The sequence below is a fragment of the Podarcis bocagei genome (assembly GCF_964188305.1).
Source record: "Podarcis bocagei genome assembly, chromosome: 13".
In the NCBI taxonomy this organism is placed as follows: domain Eukaryota; kingdom Metazoa; phylum Chordata; class Lepidosauria; order Squamata; family Lacertidae; genus Podarcis; species Podarcis bocagei.
In genome coordinates, this window is record NC_138138.1 from 47,938,243 (window position 1) to 47,952,462 (window position 14,220).

General features: G+C 43.7%; 1 gene segment (V, D, J or C); it reads left to right on the forward strand.

The window, feature by feature from the left end:
• Nucleotides 1–1,379: 1,379 nt before the first annotated feature.
• LOC308572124 (T cell receptor alpha chain MC.7.G5-like) overlaps nt 1,380–14,220 on the forward strand; it is a 123,966-nt gene continuing 111,125 nt past the window's right edge. Inside the window, exons 1-2 of the C gene segment in view lie at nt 1,380–1,521; nt 2,161–2,467.

Consider the following 14,220-nt stretch of genomic DNA (forward strand, 5'->3'; position numbering starts at 1 on the left):
TGAAACCAGTCCTAGAGTGGGATACAACTTAAAATATGGAATATGGACTATTTATAATAGAATGGAATGGAATGTAAATGTAAAGATAAAAATACAATAAATCACAAAATAAATGTATGAGAAATCAAACCATAACAACAACAAAAATTACACCACAGCACCAAAGAGTGACAAAACTTTCCCTCTGGTGATCTAACCAAATGCGTAATAGGGGAATCCTGTGGCAAGATCCACCAGGATGAACAGCTTAGGATGCATCAGATCTCTGGCTCAGTTGACTGATTCATGGCTCAGCTGGCATTAAGTCCCCAACCCTGACACAGCCAAAGATACACTGGTGTAATTTGCTCGTCCCACCTCAGCTGGCAGATGTAAGCCCCCCAAAAGGGCCAGTCTAGTTGTGCAGTGGAAGAACTTCGGATGGATCCCTGGAGCCTATTCTGGTTGGTCACATGACCTGGCAACATACAGTAATTTCAAAGGCTATTTTCCCCTCTGTGGTGTTAAGCAGGGCAGCAGATCTGGTGTACCATATTTTTTGCTCTATAAGATGCTGGTGTACCATATTTTTTGCTCTATAAGATGCGCCAGACCGCAAGATGCACCTAGTTTTTGGAGGACAAAAACAAGAAAAAAAAATATTCTGAATCTCAGAAGCCAGAACAGCAAGAGGGATTGCTGTGCAGTGAAAGCAGCAATCCCTCTTGCTGTTCTGGCTTCTGGGATAGCTGCGCAGCCTACATTCACTCCATAAGATGCACACACATTTCCCCTTACTTTTTAGGAGGGAAAAAGTGAGTCTTATAGAGCAAAAAATACAGTAACTTTATGCTGTCTTAATTTACAGCAGCTTGCTTTCCTACAGCTTCTTGTGCCTAGGATTGCTACCTTCATGATTTACAGTTGATCCTCCTCCTCCTTCTTCACACAGCTGAGATCAAACAAGTTTTTTTGGGGTGGGAGACAAGAGGAGGATTATTGTGGGAAAGGACTGTGAGCTCAGCTCTGGTATCAAAAGCAAATTCCTGGGCTGAACGTTTGCTCAAAGGCAGCCTTCTCCATAGTTCTAAGAGAAGGTTTTCCAACCCAAGTCACTATTGTGAACCTGGTTTCAGCTGTTAGATCTTTGGGTTAAAGGTGGGGAAGCACACAAGTGGCTCTTATAAGCTTGCAAGACCCTGTTCTAGATAATTTGTTTATCTTGAAATTGTGATCTGGATTTCAGCCATGAGATGGAGATACTGAGCAAGTTCAACTTTAAGAGAGAGAGAAAAATACTCTAGTTGTAGTCAGCTTCTAACCACATCCTGTGGTCTACCAGCCCTCAAGTTTAGGTTCCTTTGAAAAATAAATACTTGCCAAAGAGGAAGGAATGAATTTCATTTCATCAAGTCTGCTCATATTGTGCGGTTCAAGCCTAGAAGTGGATTGAATGGAAATTCCTCTGTGATTCTTCCCTTCTTCGTTCCTGAAAAATGACTCTCCTGTGGACCTGGCCTGTCTTGATCCTGGCAATCTTAAGTAAGTGAAGGTCAATTCATTACCCACAGCCAAAAAATTGTCTTGACACCTTTTTTTACGTCCTAGATTCTCCTACAACATAAGACTTTTACATTTATGGCTTCACTTGCTGACTCTGAACTTGCAAACCACGAAATGCTATAATCCAGAGGTAAAAAAATGGACTGTAGCACTTCAGGGTCCTGGCAAGGGAAACAACATCAAAATGCATCCCTGTGATGCTATTATTCCACTGACGGGGTGTTTCTAAGGGGAGCATTCAGAAATACGTCGCCTCAGTTGTCATCAGTTCTACTGCCTCGTTGCTGTTCTAATCTTTTTCTGCTGTGTCTGTAACCAACAGCAAGAGTCAATCGATATTCTAACTCCACAGATCAACCTTCCCCAAATTGATACCCTCCATGCAGCTGAGACTGATGTACATTGTTGTTCAAAACATCTGGAGGACACCAGATGTTTAAAGTTGCTTTGAGGTTTTCCCATGCTCCAAAGTTGGTTAAGGACAAAAATATGTGCTATTGCTGTGTCTCATTCATGGGGGCCACTTCAGAGGTTGCTGGACTGCTCTTGACCATCAGCTCACCCGCACATCCATCTACCCATCTCACCTAATCTCTCCTGCCCTTTTCTTCTCTGCAGAAGGGAGTGTTGGACAGTCAGTGGACCAAACAGAAGGCACTGTGTATGTTGCCCAAGGAGAAAGGATCTTTCTCAACTGTTCCTACCAAGGGAATGTCTACTATCTGTTCTGGTACATTCAGCATCCAGGCCAACCTCTCAAGCTTTTCCTGAGTAGCTATGACCCACGAACAGATGGGTCTCTTCTTGGTTTCAAAGCTGAGCAGAAGAAAGACAAGAAAGACGAAGGGACCTTCAACATGGAGAAACCTGACAGCCAGCTGAACGATTCTGCTGTCTATTTCTGTGCCGTGAGAGACACAGTGATGTGGGCCAATGGAGAAGCAGAGCAAAAACATGCAAGTGCAAATGAGAAAGAATGGAACAGGGACATTCAGAATATAGTCAGAATCCAGAGCTGCAATCCTTTGCACATTCCCCTGAAAGTAAGTTGATTCCAACTAGCCATGCATAGAATCTTGAAGAATAGACCTATTATTGATTTTTACCACCCCCACAATTTTTTGTGCTTTTCTTGAGTAGTCAAAACATTTTACGTTGCAGAAAAACAAAGAACCGAGTGGTGACTTACCATTATAGATCCACAATGCATGGTTAGATTTTACCTCAGAACATAAAAAGGTTCAATCCAAGATCAGCCCAAAGAATGGGAATATTCTTTTCTAGAAGTGAAGAGGGTTAATCGTAAAGAACATTCACATCTAATCAGTACTAAATAAAATCACATTTGGTGGGAGCCTGCAAAACATGAGTTTGTTTTAAAATATGCATAGTAGCACATTTTATTGACTTAGCAGTGCCTCATGAGATACATATCAAATAAGTCAGGGTTCTTTTTACCAGGTGTTAAGGTAAAAGTCTGACTTATTTCTCTGCCCCTGGGGCCATGGTCAGTCTGACTGCAGCCAACATATATAACAAGACTTTTACTAACTGATTCAGCATTGATTCAGCATTGTCATACTCATATATTGACAAAATTCTCCCTTTAAAGCTGATAGTTATTTCTGATTTCACTAATGAAAGGGTACAAAGTTTGGGGCATTTCAACGTAGTGGGGAAAGAATGACAGTTTTGGTCAAAAGGGACACTGTGGAGCTGGGAAAGGTTTGAGAAAAGGCAATTTAAATGATCCAAATGGCTAAAGAAACACCCATATGAGGAAGTTTTAGAAGAAAAGGCATGCCACTCAATTTTTTTAAAACTGTACGAATGACATAAGCAGCCCTGATATTGGCAGATCAAAGGCTTTTTTTCTGGTGGAGAGGGGACATCCAACATTTGGTCTTCCTTTTGGGTTGGCGTTCTGTCTGTTCTCGGAGAAGCCTCTGCATGCAGTGAGCATCATGCACCACAAAGTGGCGCCATCAATTCATTTGCTAAAGATCTCCACACTCTGAGGGCCAGATTTAGGTTTGATGAAGCCCTAAGCTACTGAAGGCAATGTGGCCCTTTATATGTCCAGCTGTCCTTTGTCAACAACAAATTGTGGCTGTATTTTGCGCTGAATATATACTATATGGTAATTTATGGACCTAATAGGTATCTTAAGCCACTTGAACATAACAAAATATGTATTTTATCAAAGTAATTGTTGAACTGAAATACAATTAAGAAGAAGTATATTAATAGTGAATTTTTTTGGGGCCCCCAAGAGGGTGGGACCCTAAGATATAGCTTGTTTAGCTTATACATAAATCTGGAACTGCACACTCTCATAGCACAGACAGCTGATTCCTGCAGAGTTTCTTCCCTTTGCCAGAAACAGACCCCCTACATCTTCATTTGTTTATTTGCAGTCATTGCCCTGAGTCATTCATGTTTTGTGTACAGTGGTACCTCAGGTTACGAACTTAATTCGTTCCGGAGGTCCATTCTTAACCCAAAACTGCTCTTAACCTGAGGCGTGCTTTTGCTAATGGGGCTTCCCGCTGCCTCTGTGCTGCCACCACATGATTTCTGTTCTCATCCTGTGGCAACGTTCTCACCCTGAATGGGTAGCGGAGTTTGTAACCTGAAGCATTTGTAACCCAATGTGTTTGTAACCCAAGGTACCACTGTACTCATTTTCATCCATTCACAAGTCTTTTCATAATGCTATATCAAAAAATGGCAATTAAATGTTAAATTTAAATGTTAAAGTGTAAGAGGCCATTAAATCATAAACTGTAGCCGAAATATACTCGGAGTCCTGCAGTGATTTCATGCTCTTTATTGCAGCTTGTAAAACAGTGACTGAATTCCCCCCCAAACCTCAGGCTTTTATATACATTATTTACACAATGAGTCCCGTCTGACTGGCTGATTCTGCTTCCCTCCCGGAGCATGATTGGTCTTCTCCTGCAGGCCAATCAGTTGCTGCATTCTCGGCTCCTACCTGCCTATTGTTCTAGGATCCAAGCTTAGTACATAACAGTAGCGTTCGAAGGGACCCCAAGGGTCATCTAGTCCAACCCCCTGCAATGCAGGAATCACAACTAAAAAAATCCCTGACCGATCCAAGCTCTGTTTAAAAGCCTCCAAGGAAGGAGAGTCCACCACCTTCTGTGGTAGTCTTTTCTATTGTCAAGCAGCTCTTTCAGAACCTCCAAGTGTCCCTATTTTCCAGGGACGTCCCTGATTTAGAGAAGCCATCCCAGTTTCTGATTTGATCCCAGAATGTCCCACTTTTCCTTAGGATGTCCCTATTTTCATTGGAGAAATGTTGGAGGGTGTGCAGCTATCTGACCCCCAAGCCATCTGAAGGCAATCCCGTATAGGGAAGGTTCTTTTTTTTAAATGTTTAATGTTTTCTTATGTTTTTATATATGTTGAAAGCCATCCAGATGTCAGGCAGCAGAGGAAACAACCACCATGGCAGGTTGCCAGGAAGGGATAAGGAAAGGAAAAGACCTTACCATCTGCTTTTTATTCAATATTTACAGAGAGAGGCTTGGAATGCATCCTCTTGGAATAATGGCATTGTCCCGTGTAACTCTCCACCCCCTTTCCCTCTCACTTCCTCATTCATCATCATCTCCTCTATGGGTGGTGCTGAAGGACCTTTGCTTCTGAGCTCTTTGCTCTCCTACTTTCAAGGTTCGCCAGGTTCTGGGAGAGGGGGAGTCTGGAATGCTTTCTAAAAACATTGTGTATGTCAGCTGTTGCCCTCCTGGTGTTTCCTCTTCCCCGTCCTCCTCTCCCATTTCCCCCCAGCTTTCCCCCACATCTGCCTCTGAGCTGTGACCTCTCTCAAACCCCTGTTGCCATTCTGAACTGTATTCTTCTCTGGAAAAGTCAGGTTGGGGCGGTGGTCTCCACCATTGCTCTTCTGCCCAGTCTCTGACACTAGAATGGCTGGGACAACCCAGTAAGACATGTGGGGTATAAATTGTAAAATTCTCATTATGGAACGAGACGTCCCTATTTTCATCGGAAAAAGGTTGGAAGGTATGCTCTTACCATCAGAAAATGCTTGGTCAGAATCTTCTTGCTCTGCACAAGTGGAAGAAAGTTGAAGAGCATTCCTACAATGCTAATTGGACGGATAGGAACAGGGTCTTCTAACACCCATGCCACCAAGTTGACTCAGGAGATCACTATGGACCACATCTACGCTAATGTGAACCTGGCTCCAGCTGGTAGATCTTTGGGGTTGTATGCATGGGTTGGGGGAAGCACCCAAGGGGCTGCCATAAGCCAGCCCAACCCTGTTCTAGCTAAATGCAGTGCTTGATCTCAAAGTTGTGAAGTGGATTTCAAGTACAGGGTGGAGATGCGGAGTGAGTTTAACATTAAAAAAACAACTCATTGTAGCCAGCTCCTAACCACATCCTGTGGCCTACCAGCCCTCATCTTTCGATTGCTTTGAAAAATAAACTACTAACCAAAGAGGAAGGCATGAACATTCCCTCATGTCTGTTCAGGTAGTGAAGTGCAAGCCTAGAATCGGAGTGAAACCAATTTCATCCCTGAAAAATGACCCTCCTCTGGACTGGGCCTGTCTTGATCCTGGCATTCTTAAGTAAGTGAAAGTTGATTCTCTTCTTGCAACCTTAAATTGCCTTGAACTTTTATCATTTGCTTCATAAATTCTCCTGCAACTCAAGGAAGCCCAACTTTCATGTTTAATATTCTTTTGACTTCACTTGCTGATTTTGACCTTGCACAAAAGGAAGTGGTATAGTCCAGATGTAAAAGAATGGACTGTACCACTTCAAGGTCCTGGCAAGGAAACCAACAACAACAAATGCATCCCTGCTATGCTAAGTTTCTGCTGACAGGGTGTTCTTAAAATGAGTATTTTAAAAATGTATCCTCTATGTTGCAATCCATTCTCCCACTTCATAGCTATTCTAAGCTTGTTCTGCCGCTTATGTAACCTGAGTCAATCAATAGTCTTACTTATGAGTCAGTCTTTCCCAAACTGGTACCCTCCATGCCAGCTGGGACCGATTCGCACTGTAGTTCAAAGCATCTGCAGAGCATAAATTTGAGAAAAGCTACACTAGGATAAAAGCCACTTTGACTTCCCCCCATGCTACCAAGTTGCTGTAGGACAGAAAGCCAGAGAGGAACTTTCTTCTTCTTCTTCTTCTTTTAGAAATAAAATGCCTGAGTTAGGGTTTTATATTTGCCTTTCAGATGCAAGAAAGCCACCAAGAACAGAAATAAATACATTTAGTTCTGCAATGCTATGAATATTTAACTTAAAAGTCATTACAGTGGGTCTGACCCCTTAGGAAGCGAGGGTTGGGTTCTAGCTATGAGTGAGTTAAATCGTTCTTTCAATGCAACATGTGATATTGCTGTGTCTCTTGGATAGGGAAGTTGTGGAACTCCAAATATTGCTGGACTACAGCTCCCATCAGCCTTGGCTGTTGACCTTCCTGGCTGGGGATGATGGGAGTTGGAGCCCAGAGACATATATTGTGGGGTGTGGGGCTCAGGTTTCCCATTCTTGTCGTATGCAATTCACCAGGAGCTAAGAGCCACAGAGCAATTCTGCAGTTGACCCATCTTGCCTAATCTCTTCTGCCCTTTTCTCCTCTGCAGAAGGAAGTGTTGGACAGTCAGTGGACCAAACAGAAAGCATCGTGCATGTCACCCAAGGAGAGGGTATCTCGCTCAACTGTTCCTACAAAGGGACTCCTTATGGTCTATTTTGGTACATTCAGCATCCAGGCCAACCTCCCAAGCTTTTCCTGAGTAGCTATGACCCACGAGCTGATGGGGCTCTTCTTGGCTTCAAAGCTGAGCAGAAGACAGACAAGACTTACAACATGGAGAAAGCTGCCAGCGCGCAGACTGACTCTGCTATCTATTTCTGTGCTGTGAGTGACACAGTAATGTGGGCCAATGGAGAAGCAGAGCAAAAACATTCAGATGCAAATGAGACAGAATGGAACAGGGACATTCAGAACAGAACAGAGTTAGCGATCCAGAGCTGCAGTCCTTTGCACATTTACTGGAAAGAGAGTTGATTCCAATAAAGCATTCCTAGGATCTTGCAGCATAGATTTATGACTGATCTTTTCTTCGCCTTCCATCTTTTGTTATGCTTTTTTCAGTAATTAAAACTTTTTACAGTGCCACAAAACAAAGAACTGTGAGATTGGGAAACAATGAAAGCATACAGAAAGGACGTGCCTCAAACTCAGCCTTGAGAGCTAGACATGTATACAAGATAACACAGTCGCGTACGCCAGAAAGGGCGAGCCAAAGGGTGATGCCCACACTGAGAAGGGAGTAAATATGAATAGAGTAGATTGAACAATGTATTAGAAATGTGTTAAACTCTGATAGGTAGATTGTAAGCCAAGCCTCCAAAAGAGGGGCGGCAGTAAGGGATAAAACTACGGTGCTGAAACCAGATCGGGGCTCTTCGTATCCACGGGTACGAGGGGTCCGCTTTTGCAAACGCGCTAATAAAAGGGTTACCCTTATATTGAAGTCCTTTGTCAGTTTCTATCCACGGACAACTTCTCACAACTTTTGGCGCTCAACGTGGGGCCCTCGACGGGCTGCTCGGGGGGATCCCGGAATCCGGGTCGGCGCCCCTCCGTCTTTTCGGAGTGACCCGAGCCGGAGTCCACCCGTGACGGTTCACGAGGGCTAAAAGACAGGACTTGATATAGGGGGATAGAGAGAGAGAACTAGGTCTCATTTTTGGCGGTCCGGGACCGCGAGCACCCAGCGGGGACGCCTGCCTGTTCACTAGTTGCGAGAAGCGACGCTGGACTGTATTGGGTGAGTAGACATGAGAACTTTGTAAACTGTGCTGTGGGACGGGGGTGAGAGACTCGTCTCTTGGATGAAAGAGAGGCTCCATACGGACGCGTGAGTGTGGATCAGGGTTCGGCCCTGACGGGAGGATTAGCTTGCGGTTCCGTCTCTCCCGCGAGGGAAGCGGCCAGGCGATTCCGTGTGATTGTGTGAGTGAGTGAAATTGGAGACATTGTAAACCATGGGTAAGGGTCAGAGTAAACGACAGAAGGATTCAAATGGGAAGGGTCCTATTGATCCTAATAGTCCATTAGGACAAATACTGATGCAATGGGATGAGGACTATCCGAGACAATATACAATAGGCTTGTCAAAAGTGACTATGATTAATTTCTGTAGGGTGGTTTGGCCAAAATACCCTATAGGGCCGGATGGAATGTATAATTGGAACCCTGAGGGGGAGACTAAGGCTGGATCCTGAGCTTGATCAGCTCAGTCACATGACCTCAAAACTCGACATAAATGAAGGTGGCAGAAATACAGGTGGTGTAACTCAAACTGGATGACGTAATTCTAACTCTATTTTAGATACTCTTTTTTCCTCTGCCTGGCTTAGAACAGCTCAGCCCGTGGTAGCTCCACTGCTGAATGGAATTTGGAGCCAGTTTATTTAACACAGGCTTAACTTATGCTGGGTTCTTCTGCATAGGATTTCTGCCTAAGAGAGAATGGATTGCTCAAGGTCACCAAGTGAGATTTGAACCTGAGTCTGGTCAGTTGCAGTCTATAGCCACCTCTAGAGTCACTGCATCATGCTGGCTGTCTAAAACTAGTACAGTGGCACCTCGGGTTAGGAACTTAATTCGTTCCAGAGGTCTGTTCTTAACCTGAAGCGTCTGTAACCTGAAGCGTATGTAACCCAAGGTACCACTGTATATAAATATTGCCATAGCCTGGAACAGGCATAGTTGAAGAAAACAGAAATTTGATTTCAATAGACTTCATTTGCAAAATGAAGTGTTTGAGATCACCACCTGGTGATAAAAGCAACTATGAATGCTGAAACATAGAATTTGTTTTTGTTAGTTCTAATATTATTCATTCTCAGACAACAGAGAATATATGTTCTATAACTGAGGGAGGATCCAATAATTTGGATATGTTAGGATGCACTTTCTTTCCACCTAGGTTTGCATAGCACAGTTTGTTTAATCACTACATTGAATAAAGCTGTATTATTCTATATGTTATTTTTGTTTTAGAAAAGTGGAGGCTTTTGTTTTTAACATTATAAATTATCCCTTGCTTCATTACTATTTCCTCAGAGGTGCAAATATTGAGGGTTTAGTGATCCGCAAATCAATTTATTGATTAAAAAGGCAGATGATTTATCTACTACAAATATTTATTATGTGAGTCGAATATTTACTTCCAGAAAAGAAAGAGGAGGCAGTCTTCAAACCTTTTGTCTTTATATGAACTGGAGCTTTAAAACTGCACAGGGACTTGGAATGTTGCGCTAAATCCCAAAGTGGTACATTAGTCACCAAAGGTCAACAGATGCAGCCAAAGATCCATGAGAAATTAATTTTTCATGTGGCTTGGCAATTTGTCACATGCAAGCACAGTTCTTTTATACAGCTATGCATTGGAGGGCACAAAGAGAGTGAAGGGAATTTTGGAATTGCAACCCCCTAAGAATAAAACAGACGTAAGAAGGATGTTAGGGTTGCTGGGGTATTGTAGGCTGTGGATAGATCAATGCGCAAAATTGGTTCAGTTCTTGAATCAAAAACTTGTTGGGGACGAAAAGGTAACGTGGAAACAGGAGGACAAATTAAAATGGGAGGAGATAAAAAGAACACTGATCGGGGCCCCGGTTTTGGCATTGCCCAATCTCCAGCAACCGTTCCACTTATATGTGACGATCAGTTCCCAGACGGCTGTGGGGGTTTTGGCCCAAAAGAGAGGAGGGCGATATCAGCCGGTTGCCTACCTCAGTAAAACCTTGGAACCGGTGGTACAAGCCTGGCCCACTTGTATCCAGGCAGTGGCAGCTGCAGCTGAACTGGTGGTTGAAAGCAGAAAGTTAACTTTTGGAGGGGCCCTGATAGTTCACAGCCCCCACCAGATATCCACTGTAATGACTGGGGCGGCCTTCACCTGGATGACAGATGGTCGCTTGGTAAAATATGAAACCATATTATGGACAAGCCCCAACATCACCCTGGGGACCGACCGAAATTTAAATCCAGCGGAGTTTTTGATCGGGGAAAGAAAAGAGTGGGAGCCGGATGAGCATGATTGTATGAATACTATACAATTAATGTCAAAAGTCCGGGAAGATTTGTCAGAGGTGCCATTGGTAGGGGGAGAAAGATGGTACACTGATGGTTCTAGTTATGTTGAAGAGGGAAGGAGAAAGTCAGGATATGCTATAGTTAAGGAAGATGGGGAAATTCTCGAAAGCGGAGCTTTGCCGGCAACCTGGTCGGCCCAGAAATGTGAGATTATGGCCCTGGCACGGGCTCTCGAGTTGGCAAGGGGCTTAGAGGTAACCATATGGACAGACTCCCGCTATGCATGGGGGGGTGGTACATACCTTTGGTAGGACTTGGCGGGACCGGGGATATATTAAGGCGGATGGAAAGCAAATAGAACACATGGCATTACTAGAAAGACTATTAAATGCCCTCACTGGACCAGAAAAGGTCGCAGTGGTTCATGTTCCGGCCCACACCAGAGGGACGAGCCCCGAAGAAGTAGGAAATAGGTGGGCTGATTTGAGAGCAAAGGAAGCTGCCAGGGGCACCCCTAGAGCCGCACTGGTACAACAATATAGTTTGAAAGTACCTGTCCTGACCAAAGCAGATACAGAAAACCTGGTCTTTACCCCCCAAGAGATAGATTACATGAAAAAGGAGGGATGGGAACAAAGGGACAATAGATGGGAAACCCCAGAAGGACCCCCCCCCTTGGGATTACAATACTACAGAGGGAAGGGCGGCCTTAGAGACTTATCACAGAAATGTTTTAGAAGGCATGAGACGGGCAGCGGAAAGGCCTACAAATATGGCGAAATTCTCAAAAATGATTTCTTCTCATCTCTGTTCTTGCTAAAAGACTGTTGCAGCTAGAAGCGAGTGAACTAACTGTTTCTAACATTCATTCATGAAAGTAACAGGACATCAGTTTGTTTTTTTTTCCCCTTGTGCCAGGCGCTTGGAGGTAGCTTCAGAGCGTTATCTCTTGGCTCCTATTCCAAGAAGGACACTGCTGCATTCAGCCAGCCACCCTGAACCTCACACTTTCTGGATTTACAGTTCAGCCACATAAACCCAGAAGGCCAAGAGTTACCCACCCCCCTGCCCCAAAGTATTAACCTGGAAAAGTGACTTTCTTAAAAAGCAAGTGAATGCTTTCTGTGAACTTTGTCAAGTTTTTCTTTTTAATGTGTAATTTTACTCTGAAAGGAGCTGCGGCATAGGAATTGATACTTTGAGGAATTTGAAACTTTGCCAGAAGCAAGGAGTGCATTGTTCTTTCTACAGACACTGGCAAATGAACTGAAATTTGCAACATGGCTTAGAGTTCTGAAACTTAGAGCACACAAATAAGACTTTTGAAAAATCTCGGCTGGCAAAACTTAACCCAAGGAACAGAACTGTTAACCCCTTGCGAAGTTTCTTGCCATGCTGACCCCTTTGAGTTAATATACCTTATGTGCAAATGTTATCTATCAATTTGTTCTGTGCAATCGCTGCCGTCTTTGTTATCTCTTCTCTTAACAGGTGGACTTCACAGAGCTACCAGAGAGCATGGGTGGACTCACTATCACAGGGTCAAGAAAGCCCCGCAGGACTGGAGGGTAACTGTTGACCCCGATAATCCGCTGAAGGTGACGCTTACCAATCAGGGAACCAGGAACCAGAAAGAATCCAAACGCTGACCTCGATGTGTCTATTCTGTACTTGCAAATGTTTTTATGAATGCTGTTGCTGCGCTCATTGCGAATGTTGTGTGTTATGTGTGCATTGCACTGAGTTGTGTGACATAATTTTCATAGAAGACATAATTATACAATATTGTGCCATCACCCTTGAGGGAGAGGTCAATTGCAGTTTGAGCTGGACTCCCACGGTAGTGCAAGCAGTAAACTAATTAAGACGGAAGCAATGATAGCAGGGTTCAGCCTCCTGATTATGCTAGGGAGTATCCTGGCCACCGAAATTCAAGATGAGAGCTGCAGCCAATGTATCCGAGTTACTAAAACTGGGACAGTAATTACACGAACTTTAATGTATTATAATGTTGCCCCCGAGTGTGTAGTAGAATTAGACCCCTGTGTCCACAATCAGACCCAATATCTTAGATGTAAGACCCAAAAAAATGAAACGGAATGTTATGAGCCCCTAGCGGTGGGACCTATTACCTCTAGCATATATGTATATGGATATAAAGGGGGAACAGCAAATAAGGCAAGTGAAAGGGCACATATGTTTTCCCTAGCACAAAATAGGCGGGGATATATAGCTCACAACTCCACCAGGGGCACGGAGAAGATACATGTTTGTTTTGATGCATGCATTGCTATTTCAAAGGGACAGGGGCCTAACGACCAAGCTGGAGTCACTTGTGGGTCATTAAGCTGGGAGAGAGCTTATCTCCAAGAGAATAAGTACCTGTTCCAACAGATTGCCGGTTCCAATATAGGGGCCACAAGGGTGACGAACCATTGGTATACAAATGGGGTGGAAGAGATACCCCTATATAGGGGTCCGAAGGGGATAAATATAACCAGGGGAGCGGCTTCGACGGCCTGTGGGTCAGGACAATGCAATCCTGTATGTCTGTGGGCTAAGGAACTCCCGTCCACTAGACCTAAATATATTCACCTTGGTTTGGGGATAGATGGAAATGGGAAGGATCCTTATGGGCACCTAATCATAAAAGTACATACTACTAAGGTCAGCAAACAGCCAATCTCAGTATTTGAGAGCTTTGAAGAAGAAATACAACAATTAAATAAATTACCTCTTCCCCCAAGAGCTCATAACATGTTTTTGAGTCTAGCTGAGACTATCGCCAAAGAGCTAACTGTGAAAAATTGTTTTGTATGTGGAGGAACGAATATGGGAGTTATTATGTGAGTTTGAGGCAAGGTACAAAAGAGAGGGGGGATTGTGAGATTGGGAAACAATGAAAGCATACAGAAAGGACGTGCCTCAAACTCAGCCTTGAGAGCTAGACATGTATACAAGATAACACAGTCGCGTACGCCAGAAAGGGCGAGCCAAAGGGTGATGCCCACACTGAGAAGGGAGTAAATATGAATAGAGTAGATTGAACAATGTATTAGAAATGTGTTAAACTCTGATAGGTAGATTGTAAGCCAAGCCTCCAAAAGAGGGGCGGCAGTAAGGGATAAAACTACGGTGCTGAAACCAGATCGGGGCTCTTCGTATCCACGGGTACGAGGGGTCCGCTTTTGCAAACGCGCTAATAAAAGGGTTACCCTTATATTGAAGTCCTTTGTCAGTTTCTATCCACGGACAACTTCTCACAGAACTTTCCATTATAAATCCATAATGCATGGTTAGATGTTGGTCAGAACAATAAAAGGTTCAATTCAAGAGCAGTCCAGGGAATGGGAATATTCTTTTACAAAATCGAAGAGGGTTGATAGTAATGAGCATTCTTCTTCTTCTTCTTAAAAACATCAGTCCTTATAAACTTTCCAATACACGACTGCCATCAGATGTCTTCTAAAAGTTGTGTAATTCTTTATCTCCTTGACATCTGATGGGAGGGTTTCAACAGGGAGGACACCACTGTTGAGAAGGCCCTCTGCCTAGT